This window comes from Macrobrachium rosenbergii, chromosome 55 (genome assembly GCF_040412425.1).
Source record: "Macrobrachium rosenbergii isolate ZJJX-2024 chromosome 55, ASM4041242v1, whole genome shotgun sequence".
Classification (NCBI taxonomy): Eukaryota; Metazoa; Arthropoda; class Malacostraca; order Decapoda; family Palaemonidae; genus Macrobrachium; species Macrobrachium rosenbergii.
The window spans coordinates 86045996-86071229 of NC_089795.1; the positions used below are offsets into that span (position 1 = coordinate 86045996).

Below are 25234 nucleotides of genomic sequence, written 5' to 3' on the forward strand. Positions count from 1 at the left end.
TCACCTTGCACCAATGAGCATGGATTATAGGTGCTGAGAGATTTTCTATGGCAGTGTATTTTATTTTTCTGGCAGAATATATATTGTAAATTCTTCAGAGCAACATCTGTATATCCACATTTTCCTCAGTTTTCACTTCCCCATGCCGTTAGTTTTCATGACTTTTTAATATTGTTGTTTAAATATCATTAATATTTATATTATTATTGTTCTTGTAGTTTCTGTTAACAGAATTGAACAGAACTTAGGCCAAGTGCAGGGACCTATGAAATCATTCAGTGCTGAAAAGGAAACTGTCTGTAAAAAGGTCTGGAAGGTGTAACAGGAGGAAAACCTCGCAATTGCACTATGAAACAATTGTTGGGAGAGGGTGGAAAGTAAGATGGAAGAAAGAGAATTTGAACGCAGGAGCAGTAATAGGAATGAAAGGGGTTGCGGCTAGGGGCCGAAGGGACTCTGCAAAGAACCTTAAGCAGTGCCTACAGTGCACTGTATGAAGTGCACTAACGACACTATCCCCCTACGGGAGTTTCTGTTAATGATTCCAAAAATTAATTACTTAGACATCTTCTTCCAGTTTATTTTACTAATTTCCACTGCCTTTATTATGAAATTTTTCTGCTGTTTTGATTGGGGTTTCTGGTTCATCCACTTTGCTTTCAATGTTCACCTCCTGAATCTTCTGCAATTAATATCTTTAGTGTTTCCTCTTTTTTTTTCCACAAGTAATTTCATGTTTCATTATCTTCATCTTTCCTATGTTTGCATTTTACTTCTAGCATATAAACTCTGCTCCCGCAGTTATTTTTGGCCCCATTTTATTTATGTCATCACTATCTCTCTTCCATTAGCTTAAGTGAATCTCCACTCCATCATCTATCACAGTTATATATACATATATTCGGCAATCTTATCTTTTGCTTGCTTTTTAAGCTTTGGTTGTCTTGACAGTTTTTCGTGAACTATACAAATTTTATGCTTTATTTGTGCTGGCAGTCTTTCAAAGGTTTCCACACCCAATCTTCTTCTACTTCTTTCACCAACCTTTTCATATATGAATGTTACATGTTGTGAAACAGTATTAATTCTTTCCATTCTATTCCGGACTTCACAGGACATAAACCTGTTTTGGTGCTCTAATTTCCATAACTCTGCATTCTTCTTCCAAGTCCCTTACAATATAGCCTATGTTGGGACAGGTGATGGACTGGTCGTATTCTTAAAACGGATATCTCGTATTATTGACTATATATGTGGAGGGGAAATAAAATTTTGGAGATAATGAGCAAAGAAATGGTCCTTGAAATTAAAATGTCGAGCCTGATAACTTCAACTAAGTACAATATATGCTGGGGATGATATTTCTTGCATCCTACATTGAATAGCAGGAGTGATGACTGAAATAGCACTTTCAGAAAAAACTGATGTTACTTCACATCCGTGGGAAAAGGTTACCTAGGATAACATAGAAGACAGAGGATCTGGTGACAAGAACCTCTTCATTTAACCCTCTTGGGAAAGGTGATGGGAGGAGGTACTATTTGCAAGTGGTGCCTCAAATAGTTATGTATCCAGCTTTGAACCGTATTTGCAAAAAGTTAAGTGTTCTTCAAAAGCAGATCTGTGTATATTAGTTATACAGTATAAAAGATTCCAAGAAATTTTTGAACTAGTCTGAATACATAAATTTCAAGTGGGACTGAACTTCTTTATCAAGTAAAATCATGGGGTTAGTTAAGGCTTTGATATAAGCACTAAAATCTGCCATACTTTTCATAAATGGTCTGAACACTGATATTGTAAAAGGTTCAATCTTCGGTCAAGAGTGTAAAAGGGGGGGCCATAATTGAAGGATGTTAACAAAACAGGAATAAAAAGTGAATTGAAGGAAAAAGCAAAGAATTTGTTTTGGAATAGGGTTGGGTGGGGGAAAAGATAGATTTTACTCCGAAAACACAAATACACTTAAACCCTAAGAGTCATAGAAGATGATCATGGGAAATAAGGCGGGAGAATATTTCTCTTTCAGTTCTTACCTTGCATAAGTCAAACGCATCAACACACAGTTTTACATCAAGATTCTCCCCACAAAGAGGTTAGCATCATCCCTTCCCATCACAGTCAACAAATCTCTGTGTTCTTTCCATCTGCTAGGAACAATCTCTCTCCACCACTTCAACATTTGTAATGTAACCTTTCTGCTGCATGCTGGCCATGAATTTGACATTTTATTGGCATACCTTTTCAAAATCTCCAAGTTCCTTCTGCTGAGTAGGACAGCTATTCAGTGCCAATAATATAGCTTTGCTCTCTCAACTTTTGCTGGTAATTTTTGTTCACTACTAACCTTGCAAACTTATTTCTTTCATGTTGTAGGATTATAGTATAACTGATAAGTTGTTGAGAGTCATTACAAATTTTCATGACGGAAGTAAATCATTTGTCAGAGTATTGTACTTAGACAGGAGGGTGACTGGTTTGCTGTAAAAGTCAGTTTGGGATAGGTTTTTGTTGTGTCTCCATGGCTGTGTAATATTACTGTGGCAGGAGTGATAAAATCAAACACAGGACATTGGATTTCGGTAAAATGTTATATGATAAAAAAATTGGTCATGAATAAAGAGTGGAATGGCTAATGTTTATAGATGATTTAATAATTGTTGGGGATAGTGAAGAATAACTGCAGAAACTAATGAAAGAGCAATCAATACTGCACAGATGGTGGAAAAAAGGAAGTGGTTAATTTGTTTTGGTATCTAGGAGTGATTAAATGCTGGATGGTAGAATGAAAGAAGTCAAAGAATAGGTGAAATAAGGAAGGTAACACTGCATATATAGGACTGCCAAGAGATCTGGAGTGTCCAGGGAAGCCAAGTAGGAATGTATGAATGTATTGAATCTGCTTTCCTTTATGGAAGTGAAGTGCAGAAATTGCATGGGAATGAGAGAAAAAAGTTGAAGCTGGTGAGACAAAGTGTTTGCACAGTACAGCAAACCCCCCGTATTCGCGGTCTCACTATTCGCGGACTCACCTGCTCACGGATTTCTCTGTGGAACGAGTATACCCTTTATTTGCTGAAAATTCGCCCATTCGCAGTATTTTTCACTGAGTAATATTCACTAATTACTGTATTTTTATATAATTTTCATGACTAAATGCACTTTTTGTGATATAAGCATATTTAGAGTTTTTATTTGTTTAGAGTTTTTTTTTGTGTTTAAACTATCAAAATAGGCAGTTCTAAGTGTTTTTTGAGGGGTTTTAAGTATTCGCAGATTTTAGCTATTTGTGGGGGGGGGGGTGCGGTATGCATCCCCGCGAATACGGGGTTCAACTGTATACTGTATATGGCATGGCAAGAACTGAAAGGGTGAGAAATGTAGAGATGCATGAAAGAATGGTAGAAAGGCTAGCACAAGTACAGTACTGCATAAGGACAAATGAGTGTTATAAGTTCATTTAAGTAAAAATAAAGAAGAATAATTGATTAGTGGAAAGTGAATACTTCAAATTGTTAGGAGAATGGAGATGACATAGCACATGTACTGTATAAATAGACTGTCAAGTTGCTGGAAAGGAAGGGCCTTCAATTCCAGGGGGCAAAAGGGTTAGTTCAAAATGTAATCTGAATAATGTACAAGAGTTAAACTGTTTTACATTTATACACACACAATTTCAAAATTTTATTAGTTTTTCAGCTTTCTAAACAACTATTCAAATACAATGTATCCATATTTCAAACTTTTACCCTATTGCCAAGTAGTCACTTAACAAAATTGTACTGATTTGCAATTTACATTACATCTAAATGGAAAAATGTTTTTCTAAAGTCTCTTTATAAATTACAAAAAAAAGAAACTATGCTATGTCATAATGCCAGGTTTCTACAGTTATAACACTTTCTTTTTCCTCTGACATCTATGAGCTTAAACGGACATTAGAGTTCATCTCTTTGAATATTCTGACCCACTTCTGTTAGTCTCCCAGCAAACAAGACAAATCCTGTGGCTTCATCTCTCATGAAGAAAGCAAATGGATGGTCAGCATTAAATATCTCAATCATCGGCATGCATCGCATCTTTATAACAACAGCTGTAAACATAAAAAAAGTAATTAACCACCTCAGAGTGACACTTCATTAGGTATGACATATGTATAAAAGACTGGAAGGAAATCTTACAATAAGAAGTTACTTCATGAACCTCTCTGCTTCTATAGTTTCTAAACTTGAAAACATATATAAAGTTTCTATTTAGGACTCCCATGGCCAAACCTTGTCTGAGCTATCAGCTACTATGGCCATGCTATTCAGCACCTTGCTGCCATATACAGTAGAAGCCTTTTTGGGTGTTTTTCATTCCATAAACCTTCTCTGTATAAAAATCTGTACTTATCAATTTTCTTGCTCTCCCGTCTTCCAAGAAAATAATGTATATGGATTGTACATTGTCTGAACAGAATACATTTTAAATAACTTTCTTCATACATAAATGCAGACTTCTTATTTTACTAGGAGTGCCCTCCTCTAAGACCTGTCTTTGTTTCTCTCTTGGAGTTACTATAGTTCACTTTAGCAGCACTGAAATTTGTGATGTACTTAGGATACATTCTCTAATGAGGGATACTTGTTTGAAAAGACTCGGGACTTTTTTCCATCTATGCTCTAACAACAGTGTTAGCTACTATCAACTCACACCGGATTTTCTTCATCAAATGATCTACTCTAGATTTATTTGCTACATTCATACACTTTGGCAGTAATCTTTTTCACTTCTGATGTCATTATTTATCAGAACAATGTAGATTCAGTAAGTCTTCATTCATCATCATTCAGTGTTTTGTTTAATTTTTTTTGTACAATATGGGGGTAGATGTGAAATGAATGATCTCCACTCTCTTCTGTGCATTTCTATCCTGCATTCCCTTGTGTTTGTCTTCACTGCTGAACGGACACTTAGTTAGAATACACAAATTTTAAGCTTTATGAGTAGTGTATCCCTCTGAATATGATGACAAAGATGATTGTTATCATCATGTTTAACGTAATTTGAGATGAAACATGTTGATAAACATTCAGAAACTTGTAGAGAGTCCTTTTATACCTGTGGTAAATTCTATAGTTTGCCTTCGCCACTTCCATGAACATCTTCCCAGTTTTAGGAAATAATTCGCATAAATTTTGATATGAGCAATGTCTGACTACCAAAAATCCAGTTCAGATTCATCTTAGTTGAGCTAATTTTGCTAACTATTTAAGCAAGAATTAAATAGGAATTGCACTTCTACATGCATTGCAACAAGGAATGAAAAACCATAAATACATATAGAAGAGGCAAAAATACATCAAAGGAGCCAACTGCAACTGCATGAGTTACCAGTCCTTTGATTGGTTACAGTTTGGTGCTGCCTGAGAGATTTGAGGGTAAAACTGGACCTCTGCTTACAAAGCACACAGACTATTTATAAGTTACCCAAATAGCTAAAAATATGCAAAACTTAAAAAGACATTCAAGAAGAAATCAGACATATCTATCTAAAAGAGGTTTATGATACAAAAGAGGTTATTTGAGATCACTCTAAAACTCTAACTGACAAATAAATAGGGCCTACTCATTTGGACCAAATGAAAGTCAATAGGAGGGCTTCTGAAATAAGCAAGGAAGATGATAAAGAAGAAATTACAACATATATAGAAATTTAAAAGATCTTTATTTACTAATTTATAAACCATATTAATTTGTCTCATGTAAACTAGAACAGGGACAAATTTGTGATTGATGATTTCCTTACCATGATTCAAAATCTAAGAGTGAAGTTTGCAAACATCACCAGATGCTGATTTTGGTGCATTTCCCAGTTCTTGGAGAACTAGAGTCAAATAAGATTTCCATTTGCCCATCTCCACCCCAAACCCTTTATTACATTTGTATTCCTCATACAGTAGTTCTGTACAAAAAATTTTAGTCGCTCCTAAGTGTTAGAATGATTTACCAATCCATCACATGAATTTCTGAATGTGAAATTCAAAAAAACCTTTTGAACCAATGCTTACAATTGGAATTTTCAGGCATTTGCATAACTAACTTTATAGTACTATAGAAATGACATCTGAACAAATGTCAGGCTATGGTGAAATGCAGAGAACGTTAGTTGGCCTTGGGCTGGCACAAGCAAGAGCCTGTGCCGGTAAAAAGTTGGCTTAATCTTAAAAAAAAGTAGTAAACAGGAAACAGATTTATAGCAAAGAACAGTTCTTAATTTACTACTTACAACTTACAAAATAACATTCAGGTTTAACTGCTACTGTCCACATTAAACTAACCACTGTACCATACACAGTACAGTACTGTAATAGTGATAAGACTTCAGCACAAAGGGTTACGTTGATAAAAGTTCTAAACAGGAAACTAGTTTTACCTTCACTTTCAATTATAGTTTATTAAGTCTCCCAGCAAACAGAAATAGACCTGAACGACGATTTTTCAAAAACAGTATAAATGGATGATCAGCTACGAACGGTGATACTGGTATGAAGGCTGAATTGGATACCAACATTGCTGTAAAAGAGGAAATTCAAGTCTAGAAGTATCTGACAGATAATTTCTTCCTTAAATATAGCTCAGAAGCACTGCCCGACAGTTTTTGCTTTAAAAAATAAACCAATAAAATTAAATGCCAAATAAAACTGGTGAGGTTCTATAGGCTATGTAATATTCCAACTTTCACTATGCACAACTGCACACATTCCACAGGTACATTTTTGCTTATTCACTTATGCTGAACCAAAATCACCTAACGATAACAATCTGTTTGCATGAATTAGGAATGTACATAAAGTTAAGCACAACCAAGCAGTTTTCCTTAATGGGAAAATGAGAATTTTTTGTATACTGAGCAACAGATTATACAAGCAATGGGAGTTTTTATCCGTCACTGGTAAACAGATGACATTTATAAAAGTAAAATTTTTGTGTTTCTTAATATAAATTTTAAAATTTTTTTGTACTTTTCAATCTGATGTCAGGAAGTGAAGTAAAATCAACCAAAATCTTTTGGTTAAATACAGTAGCAACAATAGTTTTAGTTGTAGTAGTAAGAGCTGAGCTACCCTACCAGGTATAAATTGCTATGTCATTCACAGGCAGTGACAAGTGGTTCTGCACAAATTAAGAGTCTAGCTGCAGGATCAAGTCCTGTGAAGTGAGGCCTTGCCTATCAGGAGAGATAAAGTTGTTGGGAAAATTCTCACAAGCTATAGTATTACTGTAATACTGTACATTCTAAAAGGTAATACAGTATTCAATGACCCCATCTTCCTAAGCTCGAAGAAAACAAGGAAAGTGCAGTGAAGCAAAGAGAATGGAGGTTTACCTCCAAACACAGCATTAAACCTGTCTCTTGAAGGATGCAATGTTATGAAGAATGAGGTTGGCATCATGGTCACAGTGACAGCACTGAACTGCAATCTGCTGATTAGGGATTTAAATGCGGTATCACATGTGGCTTGACAGGTATTACTGTATATGGAAACCTGAGAGAAGGGGCTCTTATTGAGCTCAATGGAATTGTAGCTATATTAATTCCAGTAAGTAAAAGAATGGGTAGCCCACATTCTCCAAAAAGAAAGCAGATAGCAGTGGTTAGGTCTTTGTCACTGATCAGGCAAATGGCCTTTTATTAATTTTTATCAGAGAGTGAGAGAAATACAGAGAGAGCCCAAACCATCAGTCATATTGAAAGCAATGGCAAATAAGCCTAACACAAAGCCTTGAAAACCACGATGAAAGAAGGGACTTACGTTTAAACGAAACACTAAATATATTAAAAAGGAAGAGTCAGCAATTTGAATATGTGATCTCTCCATGACAAGTTGGAAACAGCCTGAACAGCCAGTGTTGATAAAGTGGAGAGGTTCAATACATTATTCATTAAAATTAGTAAAGAACTGGATAACAGAGGAAAAGTGAAGCACAGTACATTGTAACTGTTTCTTGAAAGCACTTCCGTACTTTAAGCTATACATCACCCATTTGAAAATACACATAAGATCACCGTTAAAAAAAAAATGGACTCCTACAGTAATACGATATGGCTACATACAAAGATATGAAGGCAGAATAAGGAGGCCAAGTCCTTAGCAAACCTAATATAACTGAGGAGGTAGACTGGAAAAGGTCACTGATAAGATGGAGAAGTAGGTTAGAGAACAGGACATTTGAATAATTTAGTAATATTAAAAGTTAAAGCAGTAAGATGGTAGGTGGAGGAATTAAAGTAGAAGTGTTATTTTTCTTTTACATGGGCTGAACCAGTACATAATTCTAAGAGAAAAGCTAGGCACAGGACTTGACAATGAGATAGTATGCTTTGACAATTAGATAAAAGACGGAGCAAATCTAAGGCTGTACCGCAAGTGTTACTGGTGCCAATAATTACACTCAAAAAGTGTAGCACTTCCTGCGGTCAAGAACAATATGGCAATAATTATATTCACCTAATAGACTCAACTCACAGCAATATTTTTTTCAAAAGCCTCCTCTATTTCTTAGATTTTCTTCATGGTTACTCAAAATTTTATGTCAGAGGATGAAAAACTAAAACTATGTCATACTCTGTTGTATCTGATATCTATTACTGTATACTTCACACACTGATGAAAGTTTTATGCAAGTGCCATTAGATGGTGGCATTATCTTGGCATTATGTCTTGTCCAAAATGGTTGTTCTTGACCAGGTCCTTCTTATACTGGTCATCAGAGCTGAGAGTTTGTTGACATGCAGTCTGAAGGAAAAGATCCTACCAACCAAATCATGTGTCTATAAGTTCTCCTTAGTCAGTGTGTGTGTGTTGCCAGACACTATGATACCCAATGGCATAGTCATTGCTGGACATCTGACAATCACTTACTTGAGTGGCAAACACTCCCAACACCTCACATCTACCTGTCATTATCATTTACCTCTCATAGCTTTTTTCTCAATTTCATGAACAACATGACAAGTGTATTTGTATCTAGTACCAAGATATTTTATGATTCTGATAGAGAAGTACTAGGGACCCTTTGTATATTGTACTAAAGGCTCAAGCCAATGATACAAATTTCAGTTTTCTCTGTTTGGTATAAATCACCAATTAAACTGAACAGCTACCTCTGCTGCTCAAGAAATAAAGGCAGTATCTTTAAAAACACTCAGGTTCAGCATCCAGGACCTGAAATACACTTGAGCCAAAAACATGGATTCCACGTAACTAGATTTGAACAGATTATACCAGGAACTATGGTTAAAATTTATCAAAACAGAAAACTAGCACAGTTCCTAATTTTACCAATTTGATCACTGGGATTAGTTTAGTCTAGGGTGAGTAGCTAGGAGCAAGAATAGCATCCTCACAGTTCAAAACCAAAACTGTTATTCCTTCATCAGTTTCCACACTAAAAGATGAGTTTTCTCAAACCTTCTGGTACAGTATGTGGAAAAAAAGCAAAGAAAAAATTACTGTCTGGACAATGACCATGCAGCTGCTGTTGGAAAGGCGTGGGGGTGTACTTATTACTGTATATTGGATATAACAGGCGATGTCACAAGAGATACCCTGAAAGACATAGATCCCTCTGCACGTGACCGGACCACTTCCGCTCATCCTCCGTTGTGTTCAGATGAACCAAACTTTCAGCCGCTCTACCTTGATTTGATATACAGTACTGTACTTTGCCTTTTTTGAGTCATGTCCTTCACTTTGATTTATTCATTATTTAATCCAGTGTTTATTCTTCATGATAACAGTGTCTGGTAGGTACTTACGAGGTCTAAGAGTTTTTCCTCAGTGGTTTTGTCTTTGGCTGGTGGCGTCACTTGTCACTAATGTTATTACAAGTACCATTTTCTCTTTGTCTTCATTAATATGTAAGTAATTTCCATTACTCTTTGTCATTCTGGGGGTTGCTTGCTTTATTTACAATTTGCAATTATACTTTATTACCACAGTTAATGGGACTTGTCGGTAGTCACTTTCAGTTAAGATCTTCAGCATCATCAATTTTTGTTATTGCAAGCCTTTCCCAGAGGAAGAAGAATTACAGTACAATCTTTGACAGTGCAGCAAGCCTTATAGGTATCAGCTGACAAAGCAGCTCATTCTTAGTTTTTTGTAAGCATCTGACAACCACAAAGTAGGGCAAGGAGGAAGGCAATCAAATATAAGTTATGGGTTTGCATGAAAAAATTAGTTTTACTATGTATTCTAAAAAATACACTTAAATATTAAAAAAATAAATCTGACAATATCCTGTAAAGGATATCTCTATCCAAATTTCTCCAGTGCTATCAGCCAAGAGGGCAGCGCTTTTAATAAAAATCAGAGCACACTAATCAGGTCAAATATCACAAAACCAATTGGATTTGACAGCTTTGCTCCCTCTTATACTGTATCCACATTCAGTACCCAAACTTTACTTCCATAAAGTAAAGTTGACTCAACATGAAATGAAAGAAAAAAAATAAATATAGAAACTTATAAAAATTCATGTGAGCATGTGCACAAGCAAATGAGGGAATGAACTGAATTTTAGGCTGAGAATTACTGGACCCACTGTGCATGTACACTTGTCCCTATTAGAGGACTGTCTGTGGAATAATTTGTGGGGGGGAAAATGACACTATAAGTTAATGGTTTATTAGATAATCTACTTGAACTTCTAGTAAACTAAGACAATGAAATAAGAAAGTTTATATATTTGTATAAGAACATGTTAAAGGTTTTCAAATCTCCATAAGTTAAGAGACAACTATATTGCATAAACTCATTGGAAGCATGAACATTTGAGATTGTTGCTATTAATGATAACCCTCATAGGCAAGTCTTGCATCCTCTTAGTCATGACGAGCTAAGTAGTGGTCCTTTGAAATTAAGTTAAAATGACATTGTCCTAGCCGACCATGGCAAGGACCTTCATGTTTATCACAGGCTCAGTCATAGCTAAACCACTGAAGGTGTCACATGTTTATGCCCAATATGACATGGGCATCCTAAACTTTGATTGAAGATATTTGACAGCTGGGTAGAGTACTGCCAATGCACAGAAAGGCTTCTGGCAAGAGGCAATGGCTCTTGAACCAGATAATGTTTTAGAATGTATGTCATTACATTCTGCTTGAATGTCTACTTGCTACTGGGACCTATGAGAACCACAGGATAATCGGGTTCCATCTTTACTTGAAAGGCCAGCACCCAAATTTCTTGTCTGTATACTTAAAAAGAGCTGGTAAAGCTGAAATAAATCACATACATGTTCCACACAGACACCCTACTTTGTTTTATGACCTACTGACCTATATTCTTTTCTCTCTCTGATGGTAAGTCTGATGGTAAGGCCAACAGTATTTCAGCTGGACCTAGGCTCCTTAAATTAACTTCACACACAAGAAATGGATTTACGGAGGTATAAACAAACTCTAGAAGTACAGAATGCATAATATGAGGACTAACTATAATGGGTGATATAGGCTCAGCACATATTCTAAGACCAATTTTCTAAAACCTTAGACTGCCAAAGCCTCCATACTTTGGTCTTCCACAGTTCTGAGTCGGGTTCCCTTGCTTGTGGTACACTCGAGAACAATGTCATTTCCTTATTATTCATCACATACATACAGTTTTATTTAATCGTTGTTGCAAAGTACATATCTCCTGTTTAATTGATTGTGACAATGTACAGAGTATTTGTTATCATCTATAAATATTCAGTTCAGTTTACTATTGCTATTCAGAATACAATACTGTATGTATGTAAATTATATATGAGCATGTTTAAACCTTCCTCCTTTTTCTTGCATGCTGACATACTTTCCTGTGTATACTTGTTGTGCAACTTCATGGCCTTTTGGTTTGTTCCAAAAGTATGCAATATCATAAGTTATCCTTGCACAATCTAAATGGCAGCACAAATCACCCCATGTAATTGTAAAAATGTAGGTGTGATTAACCCATCCCCACTGGCTGTGCAATGCAAAAGGATCATTTATCCCATACTTCATAAAAATATTAATCATCTTTATTTTCAGCATTTAATCTAGTCCCAAATCATACACTTTTTCATGTAGTTGTACTTCATGCTGTAAGAAAAACCAAACCCATACCAGAAGCATTTACTCAGGTAATTGAAAAGATCATGTTACAAGCGTTTCAATAAAGGATCAGCTTCTTGAAGTCATTTCCATTTCCCTTTAACAACATCTACTTTATCTTTTAACTTTTACTGAAAAATCACATAGGAATCTCACCAGATACTGTATATCTATGGAATAAAGGCGAGTGAAAAAACCTGAACATGAAATTCTACTGGTGGTGTTACAAAGTATGGTAAGATTAACCTTAAAATCTGGTACTGTACTGTGTAAACTAAACAGTATGGTTCCCTTCTAATGGTCCCCATGCAATCTGCTTACATTAATATTTCAATTACTAAAAATACAAGTATTGTATGACGTGCATGGAATACAGTATACGAATAAAAGTGTTTCCATAAATATACTTTTTCATGATGTACACGTGCTGCATTGTGATTAACTCTCTATGTTATACTGTGCACATTTATTTAAAGCAAATATACACTACTTTCTTGAGCTAAGAAAAATGCTCTTTGATATGATTCATGAGACTATCTGATAGAGCCACATGTTATAGGGTATTCAGTCGCCCTGTGAAATGAACAAATCCAGAATGAAGATCCTGAATGAAGAACAAAAATGGGTGATCTACTACAAAACTTGGAGTTGATTCAGGTTCTAATGCACAACACAGAGTCATCACCAAAGCTGTAAAGACAAGAAATGGGAATGAAGGAAAAGGGTACAGCAATGATAACTATACAGTCCTAAAGGCATTACAGCGTGTACATGTATTATTATTATTATTATTATTATTATTATTAGGTACAGTATTCATAATGAAAATTCAGTCATATCAAATAACCCAAATGGCTATGTATTTTTGTAGAAAGTTTTCACAGAAAAAAGCAAGGGAGAAGAAAGGAATAAATGCAGTGTAATTAAAGTGCACAGTACAGTAGTATATCAACAATAAGTTATATATCACCAATAGCTCTAACTGACAATACAGGCAGTCCCCGGTTATCAGTGGGGGTTCCGTTCCGACAGCTTATCGTCACGTTCTGACAGCGTGACTTTAAGCGAAAACCACTGATAACCGAAAATCGGTGATTTTTGGCTTACTGGCACTGATAACCGGAGATCGGCACCTCTGTTAGGTATGTATCGGTGCCAATACCTGATTACTGGCGCCGATAAGCAGAATTGGCAATTTTTGGCGCCGAAAATTGCCGATTTTCGTTGCTAGACAAGCACTATAAAACTGGATCGCCAATAACCAGGGACTGCCTGTAAACGGAACAGGCATTGTAAATAAAGAAATCAACAAATATCTAAATAAACAGGAAAAGGAAAGTGCTTCACTATATCCCAAAGCAAGGGAACTCATCCGAAAACTGTAGGAAACCGACATATGGAGGTAATGGAACAACCCAAGGCCTAAGAACACCTTTGTATTGTCTCCCTCTCGCTTAAAGGCACTGACTGTGGAGAGCAAGGTCCTTCTGTATACAGTATAATGTCCACCTTAAACCAAAAGGTGGCCCATTAATGGCATCTGAGAAGGCAAGAGATGAGTTGCTTTGATACTTCTCTTTTAAAGAGTATCAGCAGTTTGAAAGATTAGCCTGGTAGCCTTACTACTTTGAAGAATCAAGCTGAAACATTGATATGCATATTTTATTTATCAGCTGTGTTAACATAAATACAGAAAAATATGTTTATACATAAAATATATTTTCATCATGTTACTTTCATCTCTGGCTATTTCCACAATATTTTATTATACTGCACTGTATATTTTTTCCTCTTGGTCCTATTCTCCACTTATTTCTCTAAAATATTCTACTGAGAAAAGATCTGCCTGACAATTTGGAGTATCTGCTAATAATAATAATAATAATAATAATAATAATAATAATAATAATAATAATAATAATAATAATAATAATAATTCTTTATCTTCAGCATAGTATTTTCTATAGTCAGGCAGAATTAAATGGAAACTAAACAGGTCCTTAGCCAATAACAATGGTGACCGTGGCAGCTACTACCTTATTGTACTAAAAAGTAGCAAACAGGAACACATAAAATGAACCCTCTTCCAAAGGTTGCAACCTAGACCAGAATGCTACTCTAAAATCAGTTGAATTTATCCTTTTCATTTCAACCAAACTATGAAATGTTTAAACGCTGTAATTTGATAGGTAAAATCTAAACTTAATTGATACAGACAAATCCTTTGGGCCAACCCTGTGAGAGATGAACAAATTAGCTCAGTAGTTTGGTTACTCTACTTAATAATAATGAAAATTATACTAAAAACTTAACAGGGCTAGTTTTTGTTAAGAATGCTGCACTGAACTATTGAACTGTGATAAAATTTTCAATGAAACATCCCAGAGAAGTGGCAGGTGTCACTTCATAGAAATGGTATGGATGTCTTCTTACAGCAAGATAGCATTCACGGGGCAAGTAATTATATAACTAAACTTTCATACTGACTTTATTACCTCGAAAGTTGAAAGTGATCATTCATAAAACAGGAAATGATCTGATTACCATCAGAATATAATAAAAAGGGAATGTCTAAATTCTGAAGACACCAACTTTTTACTAAGGTTAATCTTTCATTACTGCATACAATATTTAACAAAGCCACAGCTATTCAGAATTTACTCATGTTAAATCTTGAAAGTGGTTTTCAAGCCTGAAGTACTGACGTGAGACTGTGTCCTTATTTTAGACAACTCTGTCCATAATCCATTCAGTAAGACAAAAAACACACAGAATTTACGATGAAATGAACAAAGATGCCAGATACCATGCAATGTGCCTTGGAGGGATGCTCAGAACTTTTCACACTGCTCCCCCTCTCTTTCAGAACCAGAGCACTATCTAATTTTTAGTGCAAATCACTAAAAGTAATTACAGACAGTGGACATATGAAGGGTATATTTATGACAGTTTTTCGCTGCTTTGGCAGCATGAAAGTTTAAACTTTCCTTAAAAAAACATGCTTGCAGTCTTTAAACATACCACTATTGTTAAGAACCCTTCTGTTTAGCATATTTATACTTTATATAAAACGAGAAGATTTAGCATAATATGAGACAGAACAAAGCATAATATGAGACAGAACAAAGCATAATATGAGACAGAACAAAGCATAATATGAGACAGAACAAAGCATAATATGAGACAGAACAAATTACAGTAAAAGCATTTGTGTTTTGCTTTTCTCATTAAGGTAGTGTTCATCATATCATTGCATTTCAACCAAGATAGTAAAATCTGAGTAAAAAAAGATGTTTAATGAACATTATCCTGTAAAATTCTGATTACGAAGCCCCAGCATAAGTTGACATACGGCCAATGCTATAGGGTGTCATTCGCAAGTAGTTGTCAGAGCTAAATTTTTCATTTTGGCATTTCCACTCTCTAGTCTTACATGTACTGCACACAGAATGCATACCATGGATAAAAAAAAAAAATGTTGTTATGAAATGTAACGTTCCAACATTCATGTATTATATAAAAACCTTACTACTGTATATATATTTGGTATAAGAATTGCAGAAACTTTTATCAAGACCATCTCAGTACTGATAGACACACACATATCAGTTGTTAAAGGCCATACACTCGGCCTGCAAAATGAACAATTCTACAATGACAATCTTGAATGAATAATACAAAAGGGTGGTCAGCTATAAAACTTGGTGTGGGATTTGGGTTAAATGAACTACCAAGTATACACATCATACCTGTAAAAGAGAAGAAACACATACAACTGAATACAAAATCAATAAGTTATCAAGACATGCAGACATCAATTGAACTGATAACAAAAATTCATCAGTGAATACCAGTAGACAGTAATCAGCTAATTTTCTAATACTGTATGACAAATTTTTAAAGCAATTTGTATTTTTCCTAACATACAAACCCGCGGTTATTACATATGGGATTTACTTTCAGCGTAAGCTGGAACTGGCCATTTAACTTATAACAAGGTGATTATTGGTAGTTGGCTACCAATCCAGTCGGGACTTTCACTTTACCTTTTGGCCCAGATAGCAGAATGAGAGGTGGCTTGAGGTGGGGCCATTTATGTAAAGACCTTAGGATTGTATGTTAGGAAAAATACAAATTACTTAAAAAATTTCTCACTTGTTACTACACGTATACAGTACAAACCTTCGGTCTTTACACATGGGAGACTTACTTCTTGGTGGGAGGATTCTGAGCAAATCTCGAAACTGACTGGTAGTTTGCCTCACCTGGTGCCTCCATTCCTGGTCATGTAAGAGCAAAGGAAGGAGAACCATGCCTCTAATCTGTTGAACACTTGTGATGTTCAACTGCCAGACTTCTGGGACTTTCAAATTAATGCGATGTAGCATCACTGATTTGATAAAAGGGTTGGATGAACCCATAGTGTTGGGGATAATAAAGCTGAAGATAACCAATGGGTTTATTCAATTTCAGTCCCTCTCTCCCCTTGATAGAGAGAGGGTAAGACTTGCATCTATTAATCCAAAATGAGCTAGATTATAGATAGGATACTCAGTCATCTAGGACACCTGCATGTACGCCCATCCAGCGTGTGATGGCTTGCTAACTGTCCCTCTGCTTACTGGGAGAGGAAGGGCATAAAAGAGAAAGGAGGAGGCCAGTCCCCTACACACCCTCTCTTTCTGCAGCCGTACACCTTAGGCAAGATGTCACCTGTCCCTCAAGGGGAGCTGGGTGAGCTACATGACTGTTGAGCAACTACCACAGAACCCAAGGAAAATATGTCCATGGATCTATGGGCAACATCCCAAAGGTAAAAGAAGGTGAATGTGGTCTGTCGTGACCACATTCCCATTCCTAGTACTGTACTGGTTTGACAGGTTCTTCTTGAATGTGGGGGGGGGAGACCAATGCCCTGACCTTGTGAAATCTCGCCCCAAACGTACTGTTGTCCACCATGTCAGCTGTGGAGTATGTCTGTCTGATCATCACATGAAGTCAAAAGAAATGGTGCTATTGGACACCACTTATTGGCCAAGCTGGAACTAACAAGGAGTCACTGGCACTCAGGCTTGAAGGTCAAGTCCTTTAGGTGGTAACGCAGATGGCCTGCATTCACTTGGTAGCCACCAAGGTCCTTAGATATGAAATGATCATACCCTGTTGAACACCAGTCGAATCAGACAGAATGGTGAGAAGGTGTAAGCCTCAGGACTTGTACCATGGATGTAAAGGACGTCTTAAGACACCAACAGCATCTGGTGTTCCCAAGAGGTCACCCATCCAAGTACTGACCAGATCCAACGTTGCTAAACTTGCTGATCGGTCGAGAAGTGGGGCTATCAATGTGGAATGGTTGTTGGTTGTTTATGCCCATGGTCCAGAACAACAGAGCTGAACAGTAACAGCTTTGGTGTGTTGAGACTGAAGGTCTAACTTGGCCATCTTCCAAGGTCAAACAATCCTTCTGGAATGTCAAGGTACCAAGACCAATGTCCCTAACACCGAACTACATCCATCTTGTCTGCTACTACATCCATCTTGTCTGCTACTACATCCACCTTGCCTGGAATGTGTGGTTGACTGCTGTGCTGAGTGTAATACTGCCCACCCATGCACCTGCACCATCAGATTGAGGAGATGAAAGGAAACTAGCCCCCTTTCTTGTTGACTATGGAACTACCGTGGTACTTGCTTATCAGCACCATACAGCACCTATCCTAGGATCCTATGGCTTTTGAAGAGCTAAGAAGTTCCAGGATATTGAAGTGCAGGTGACTACTCATTCTGGTCAATGCCTTGAGGCACAAAGTATCTCTAGAGGGGGAGGGTGTACGACACCCCAAGGAGACTCCTGTTGTCTGACCATTAAGCTAAGCCCTGTCTCTCTTCTCTGAGAGGAAGAGAAGGAACAGAGAGTCGTTTGTCGAAAACCAGGACCCCTTCAATCTGCATTAAAGGGAATGAAGGAGAAGCCGCCCATGAAGAACCAGCCTCCCCGCTGACGACAAGTGACCAAGAACAGCTTGCAACCGCTGAGCTGGTTGCCCCTGTTGCAACAAGGACAACTGCACTGATGTAAGCCTTGCAGATACTTATTCTTGCTTGGATGAGAGTTAAAACTTCTCAAGTCCTTGCAACTTCCAGGCTGCGACCAAATCTGAGAAGTTGGTCCTGTCCTAGAGATGCAGCGAATGAGAGTTTGTCAGGACCAATCAATCATCAAAATACATCAGGAGAATACCCTGAAGGTGCCCTAGTCAAAGCCAAGGTGAATATTTGGAAATACTCATCCCTCAAATTCAATGAAGGAATCAAGTGCCAGCCAACTGTCCACACGTTCTCTGAAGAGCGATCCATCCACTACGAAACCTTCACATGAATGTGGGGGAAAAATGGGAGCTGTGGCAATGTTCCTCAGAGGGTATGCTTGACACTCACTCAGTCTAAGTGGAAGAGGCTCCAAGTCTATGTCAGGAAAAAAAAAGTCTTCAAAACTCTATGATAAGGAAAATCATTAAAGACAGCTCTCAGTGAAATTCACCTTACAATAGTTTATCCACTATCTTATCTTCTTGATTATCAAGGGAAACCATCAGCAAGGGAATCATGTTTTATTTCAAAGATGTAGGGCACTGACTTGAAGAGTTTTCAGTTTGCTTATGTTGTCAGTTTGCTTATGTTATCATACTGTACTGTACTGTCTTTCCATAACACCTCCATAGAAAGGGGAGAACACAAGGGGAAGATGACATCAACGAAAACAACCAACTAGAGTTGTTTCTTGGTTGTGCAACATTTGTATACAGGACATGGCCATGCAACATCAGCGCAACCGCGGTTCTTCTTCCTGGGAGAGCGAACCTTCAGCTCAAGACATATGGCATACAGTACTGCAGTAACGTCAAAATGTTATGGCCATGCAACACTGTGGCAATGGCAAAGCTTACTTCTGCCTACCCAGGCCCAATCTCTTTCCTCCTCAGTCATACAACACGAAGGAAAGACATGGGTGTGCAACATTTGTACGGAAGTGTATTCTACCTTCCTTGGAGAGCGTATCTTCGGCTTAGAAGTCCAGAATACATACTGGAGCGACATAAAAAAAAACGACAACCAGGAACTGTTCCTTAAGGGGAACTCGCAGGGGAAGGGTAAGCGCAAGTACGCTAGGAACTCTCGTTCTGGTACTGAAGATACTCTCGGCCATGCCCTGATGGACAAAGAAGGAAGGGGATGTAGACGATCGATCTGTGTCGGAGTTGCACTGATGAGAGGTGTACGGTCGGGGAGGTATTCCTGGGGAAGACACGGCAGTGGACAACAGCAAAAGACAAAGGAAGGCTACTGCACAACCACCGTCGAAGGCGGGGGTGGGTTGGGGTGAACTAGCTCTTGAAGCTACATGCTGCAAAGACGCACACACACCCAAAACAAAGTCAACTGGCTGATTGTGTGGCTATGACGGATTCTGTATGAGGCAAACAATCACAGCCGTCCAAACGCAGCTGATGGCTGCCTGCCGATGGTGTGTTGTTTTCCTTACAGCCACTGTGAATCCTTCCTCACAGCCATGGCCAACCCATCGTCTCCTGAAGGACAAGGAGGATTACAAAGAGTTGTGATACAACATATGATAACAAAGAATGCAAAGGCGGCGGTAAAAAAACTTCATCAAGAAAGGCTGTCTCAGGACTTCTCATCAACCAGAACAGAAACAAGGGGAGTGGGAAGGAGCGTAGGAGTGCCTGACTTCCACCCTTGAGGAGGCGCAAGAACCCTACACAGGTACTCCTATTGGAAACCAATTTGGGGCATTCACAAAGCAAATGTGCTTTGTTGCTCCTCCAGGGGTATATGAACAGAGCACGAGATGATCCAATTGACTTTCAGAACGAAAGCTTAATAACATCCAAAAGGGTTTTCATGAAATAATACAAGCAACGCCCCAGAAAAACCTTATTTTTTAACATTAGGTATCAGTTAATTTCTGAGGGTAAAATAATTTGATCCAGTTTTATTACAAATAACTATAACTGGCCTCCTAGTCTCTTAATTAGCAATAGTATCCTGATACCTTGGAGAGTGACAAAGGTAATACTGTATTGTAAGTAATATACTGTAATTGACCTCAGCCATGATTAAAATGTTAAACAGAGACTAATAATGTCCAAATCATTCTAATTTCTTTTCCACTTCATAACCATGAAGATTTCAAAACAGATGTTGTAATGATGGCCATATAAAGCTGATCTGGAAGACATGGAGCTTCAATTAAACTACAATAATTATATTTCACGTGCAGGGAAAAGTGAACCTATGATGCTGAGGTATGATTATCATGGAAAGAAGATAAAAAATGGGTCTAGGCAGCCTCATTAATGCTACCACAGGGTGCACTAGTACCAAACAAAATCTCTGGAAATACTGAACAAGAGGAGTCTCAGATGATCCATGAGCAAAGGCACCCAAGTATCTTCAAAAGAAAGGAAAAGACCATGTCGATATTTTTGGACAGTTTCATTTCAATATTTGGCAGTCATCATATTCTTTTCTTTACCTAGTATGTACTGTAGTACTATGAGGCAAAATCTATTAACTATAAAAGTAAAATTGACAGTGTTTTTAATACTAATTGACACATGCAGTGTTTATAAATTTGCAGTCAAAAAGATATGGCATACAGCACAAATAAAATTCACTCAACAGTAATAAAAGTAAAATAATGTACATTATACAATTTGAAAGATGAAAAAATACATTGCATCCACTAGTGTGGTTATTTGCATAATAATACTGTTACATGTACATAATTTTCTGGACAGTAGTCAAACAAAATAATTATGTGATTCAGTAAAATAAATGAAATTAAAATATTGCCATTGGAACTTGTTTATAATAACAAATACGGTACTGTACAGTACTTATAAAATAATGTACTGTACTGTATACTGTACTACTATCTAAACTGGGTTTGATGCCTAGTGTTAAAGAGAAAAATGAATGGTGTACAGTGTATGAATACAGAACAGTTCATTCAAAAGAATCGAGCATTGTTGAACTTTGCTTCATAGTTCCTCCACTAATATTGGGTGTACTGTAATGACTTGTTACATCTTCCTGTTGCTTTGTAACAATATTGTTTATTTTATGTACAGTACTGTAATAATAAAGATACTGTATACAATAAAGTAATGCAACATATAATATGTCATCTGAAAGCATAGCAACTGATCCAACAAAAGAATGTTACTGTGCACAGTAACAGCACCAGTACATACATCTGATGCATATAAGACACCTTCATTTAAATGAGAAACGTCTTCCATGTCATGCAGTATTATGACTATTGAACAATATACCAAGGACTGCTATAATATTAACTTGCACATATTTTCTTTGTCTCATCTGCAATGAAGCTTGATAGAAAGACTGTGTTCTGGCCCAGGCACAAGGAGCTTGAAAGCTTAGTACAGTTATGCTGTATCATCAACAACATGGGACTGAACTGAAGATGGCTGCTTGTAAGTTTACAAGACTTAGCTGACTTTAAGGCTTCTGAAAGTTAGTTCTACAGGTTAAAATTTTGGTATGGTCATGCTAACTGCAAATGTCATGGCACAGCCTGTGACAACTTAGAGAAACTTATTGAAGACTTTCAGAAGTACTTAGATTTGGTAGATACAGTATACAAAATCACTTAAAGGATCTCCAATCTATAGCAAAGACAAAAATTGGTTGTTTTACAACTCTAGCCCCATACCCATTAATATCTTATCTGAGGAGTTAGAGAAGCAGCTACCTGATCAAAAGCTTAGGAAGCAATGTTTGTTTGCAATGTGTTGTACAAAATCTCAGGTACATGAGGTCTGCAATTTGTGGTGGTTACAATCTCCTAGCCGCCCATCTGCATGAGATGAAGGGTAACCTTCCTATAATTTGGTACCATTCTAAATGGGCTGTTCACAATCAATATCATTAAGGAATAGTTTTACAACCTTTCCTGAAAGGAAGTTTACATAAAATGAAAAGGTTGGACCTAGACTTGGATAACTGTATGGAATGGACTCTGATGACCCTTCAGAACTACTCCCTTAAATCAGCATTCTACAACTGGCCTAGTATTTCTTTGACTACTGTCTTTGCTTTGCTCTTACTTTGGAATATAGATCGCATATGTTGACTGGTGAAGAGAAGGTTACTGTTGAATTCCCAGCGTGTGAGGTTAAAGAATTACAGAATAATACTTCATGGAGGTCAGAGAAGACACTGATGAGGAACATGCTAATGAACGAAGACGGTGGGCATACTAGGTTTTAGATTGAGTTGATAAGTATAATGCTATTGCAGCCCCCATTACCTAGGATACTGGTGATAATATGACAGATACTACTATTCCTGCTACTCAGGTCTGGCAAGGTTTGTCAATCAATCAACTTCCTCAAGTCCCTTTGTACTGCAAGCAACAATATAATTAGGCTTCAGTAGTAGGAAACCTTCTGTCAGAATAGGCTCAAGCATTTCTTTGGGGCTGCTCCCTCCCCAATGGCATCAAGGTTTATAGCCATCAAGTGATCCAGTAGACCTATCTTCTGCATGCAAGCTGAAAGCATTTACAGTACATCATTTTCTGTTGCCTTTCCAAGCCAAAGCCCTCAACCTTTTCACAAGTCTGCAGAATCATATGGCATCTTTAGGTAACATAACCCCTGATGCTATCACACCTTTCACTCTAATGACTGACATGGCTGACATAGGATTACTTGCAGGCACTTGGGTGTAATACCTCTTAAATATGACCTACCTAATGAGATTCTATTGCCTTCAAGTATGCACAAGATATGCAATTTGTTAAATGTTAAAAGTTACTTTCTCATGGTACAGTACTGAAAGCTGTATGCCTGGGTGAATGAACAGATGTGTAAATAATAGCTCTAGTTAGGTAATGAGAGAGAGAGAGAGAGAGAGAGAGAGAGAGAGAGAGAGAGAGAGAGAGAGAGAGAGAGAGAGAGAGAGAGAGAGAGAGAGAGAGAATTACACTTGTAGTCTAGTAGTATTTGTCTTCTATCTCAAATGTGCATTCTACTTCATGAAAATTTGATTAATAAGTTAATTCCATCATTCTCTCTTTCTGAAATAAATTTCTACACAATATGCATGATGATGATAATTCTCCGTAATTTTATAAGTTCTGTGTAACATTTTCTTTACTCAGAATTTATCTACAGAAAATGACAATAGAACTCAAGAGAAATTAAAATAATATACTAAAGTATTATGAGGACAACAAAATAACAACCCTAACTACATATAGAGTAGTAGAGTAAGATCTACCAGAAAATATTATGCTAAACACCCACACACTTTTCTCTTTCCACCCTTTGTAATATCATAGGCCACACTGCCTGGATGGTCCTACAGAATTATAAGTATTATTCTTATTAAAAAGTTTATCTCAACCACTGAACCACAAATGGAGGTAAGTTGCACCAGCCAACAAAGAATGACAATTGGGATGAGATGATGCCGAACACTGAAACTACTGAATTGTCTGAATTAAAATGTAGTGCATGGCTCCCTTCTCTCAGTCTGCTTACTTAAACAGAAATTTTTAGTTAATAATGTTTCTTGAACATTACCACAGTGCATTATACCATTCTAATTATTTTAACACAACATGACCAACTACAATCTTTGTTTCTTTCCTGATTTATGGTAGCATACAATACTGCATAAAATGCCTAATTACTACTGAATTTATTAATATCTTCAAAGGTTTGAGAGTCGCCCTGCAAAATGAACAAATCCAGAGTGGTGATCCCGAAAGAAGAACAAAAATGGGTGGTCTACAGTAAATTGGGGTACTGGAGGTGGGGCACAAAACATCATCACCAACGCGGCTGAAAATAGGAGATACGGAACAGTTGGAAAAATGTTTTGACAAGTGCAAACACCTGAATACTGTAAACAAAAACATTACCAACAAGATGGAGTTTGTTATAATAAAACCCACTGACCATAATCAGCTTTATTCTCTGTAAAACAAACCCAGCTACACTGACTTGAAGAACTGAAAAAGGAAAGGTTCCACCACACAAGCCCAGCCTGCAGTCTACCATACCCCTGAAATATCTGTCATTCTCCTGTGTAGTGACAAATATATTGGATGTGTCCTGGCCCAGGTGCAAGGAGCTTGAAAGGGTAGTACCTAGTTATGCATCATCAACAACATTTGGTGGGTGTACTGGCTTATGGGACTCAACTGCAGATAGCTGCTTGTAAGTTCACAAGACTTACCAGATTTTAAGGCATCTGAAATTGGTTCTACTGGTTGAAATTTTGGTATGGTCATGTTAACTGCAAGGGTCATAGCAAAGCATATGACAACTTAGATAAATGTACTGATGACATTCAGAGGTAGTAGTTATATTTGGTTAATATACAATCATTTAAAGGATCTTCAATCTATAATACAGACAAAAATTGCTTATTTTACCACTCTACAGTACTCCCATGTCCACTAATATCTTGTCTGAAGGGTTGGAAAAGAAGCGATCTGATCAAAAGATTAGCATGCAACGTTTGTTTGCTGTGTTGTACAAAATCCTCAGGTACATAGTGGCGGTGACAATCTCCTAGCAGCCCATCTGTATGCGATGAAGGGTAACCTTCCTATAATTTCATCATTCTTAATGGGTTGGTTCACACTCAATCTCATTAAAAAATGGTTTTGTACCCATTCCTGAGAGGAAGTGAACTTTCATAAAATGAAGAACCCTGGTTTTCCTTGACAGTGGGTGAAGACAATGTACTTGCATTCTGCTGAGCATGAACTGGCTGCAGAGAACAGTTGAACTAAGCATTTTTTTTTTTTGTCTTTAACCAAAGATAATGAGGTGGACCTTGACTTGGATACTTGTGTGGAATCGACTCTGATGACCCTTCAGAACTACTCCCTCTAATCAGCAATCTACAAGTGGCCTATTTCTTTAACTACTGTCTTTGCTTTGCTCTTACCTTGGAGTATGGATACCATAGTTATACACTGAGGAGAGGGTTACTGTTGAACTTCCGGGGTGTGAGGTTAAAGACTTACAGAATATAATA

General features: G+C 37.2%; 1 pseudogene; it reads right to left on the reverse strand.

Annotated features, from left to right (window-relative positions):
* Positions 1–17373: 17373 nt before the first annotated feature.
* Positions 17374–17491, reverse strand: LOC136835978 (5S ribosomal RNA; annotated as a pseudogene).
* Between the last annotated feature and the right edge of the window lie 7743 nt (positions 17492–25234).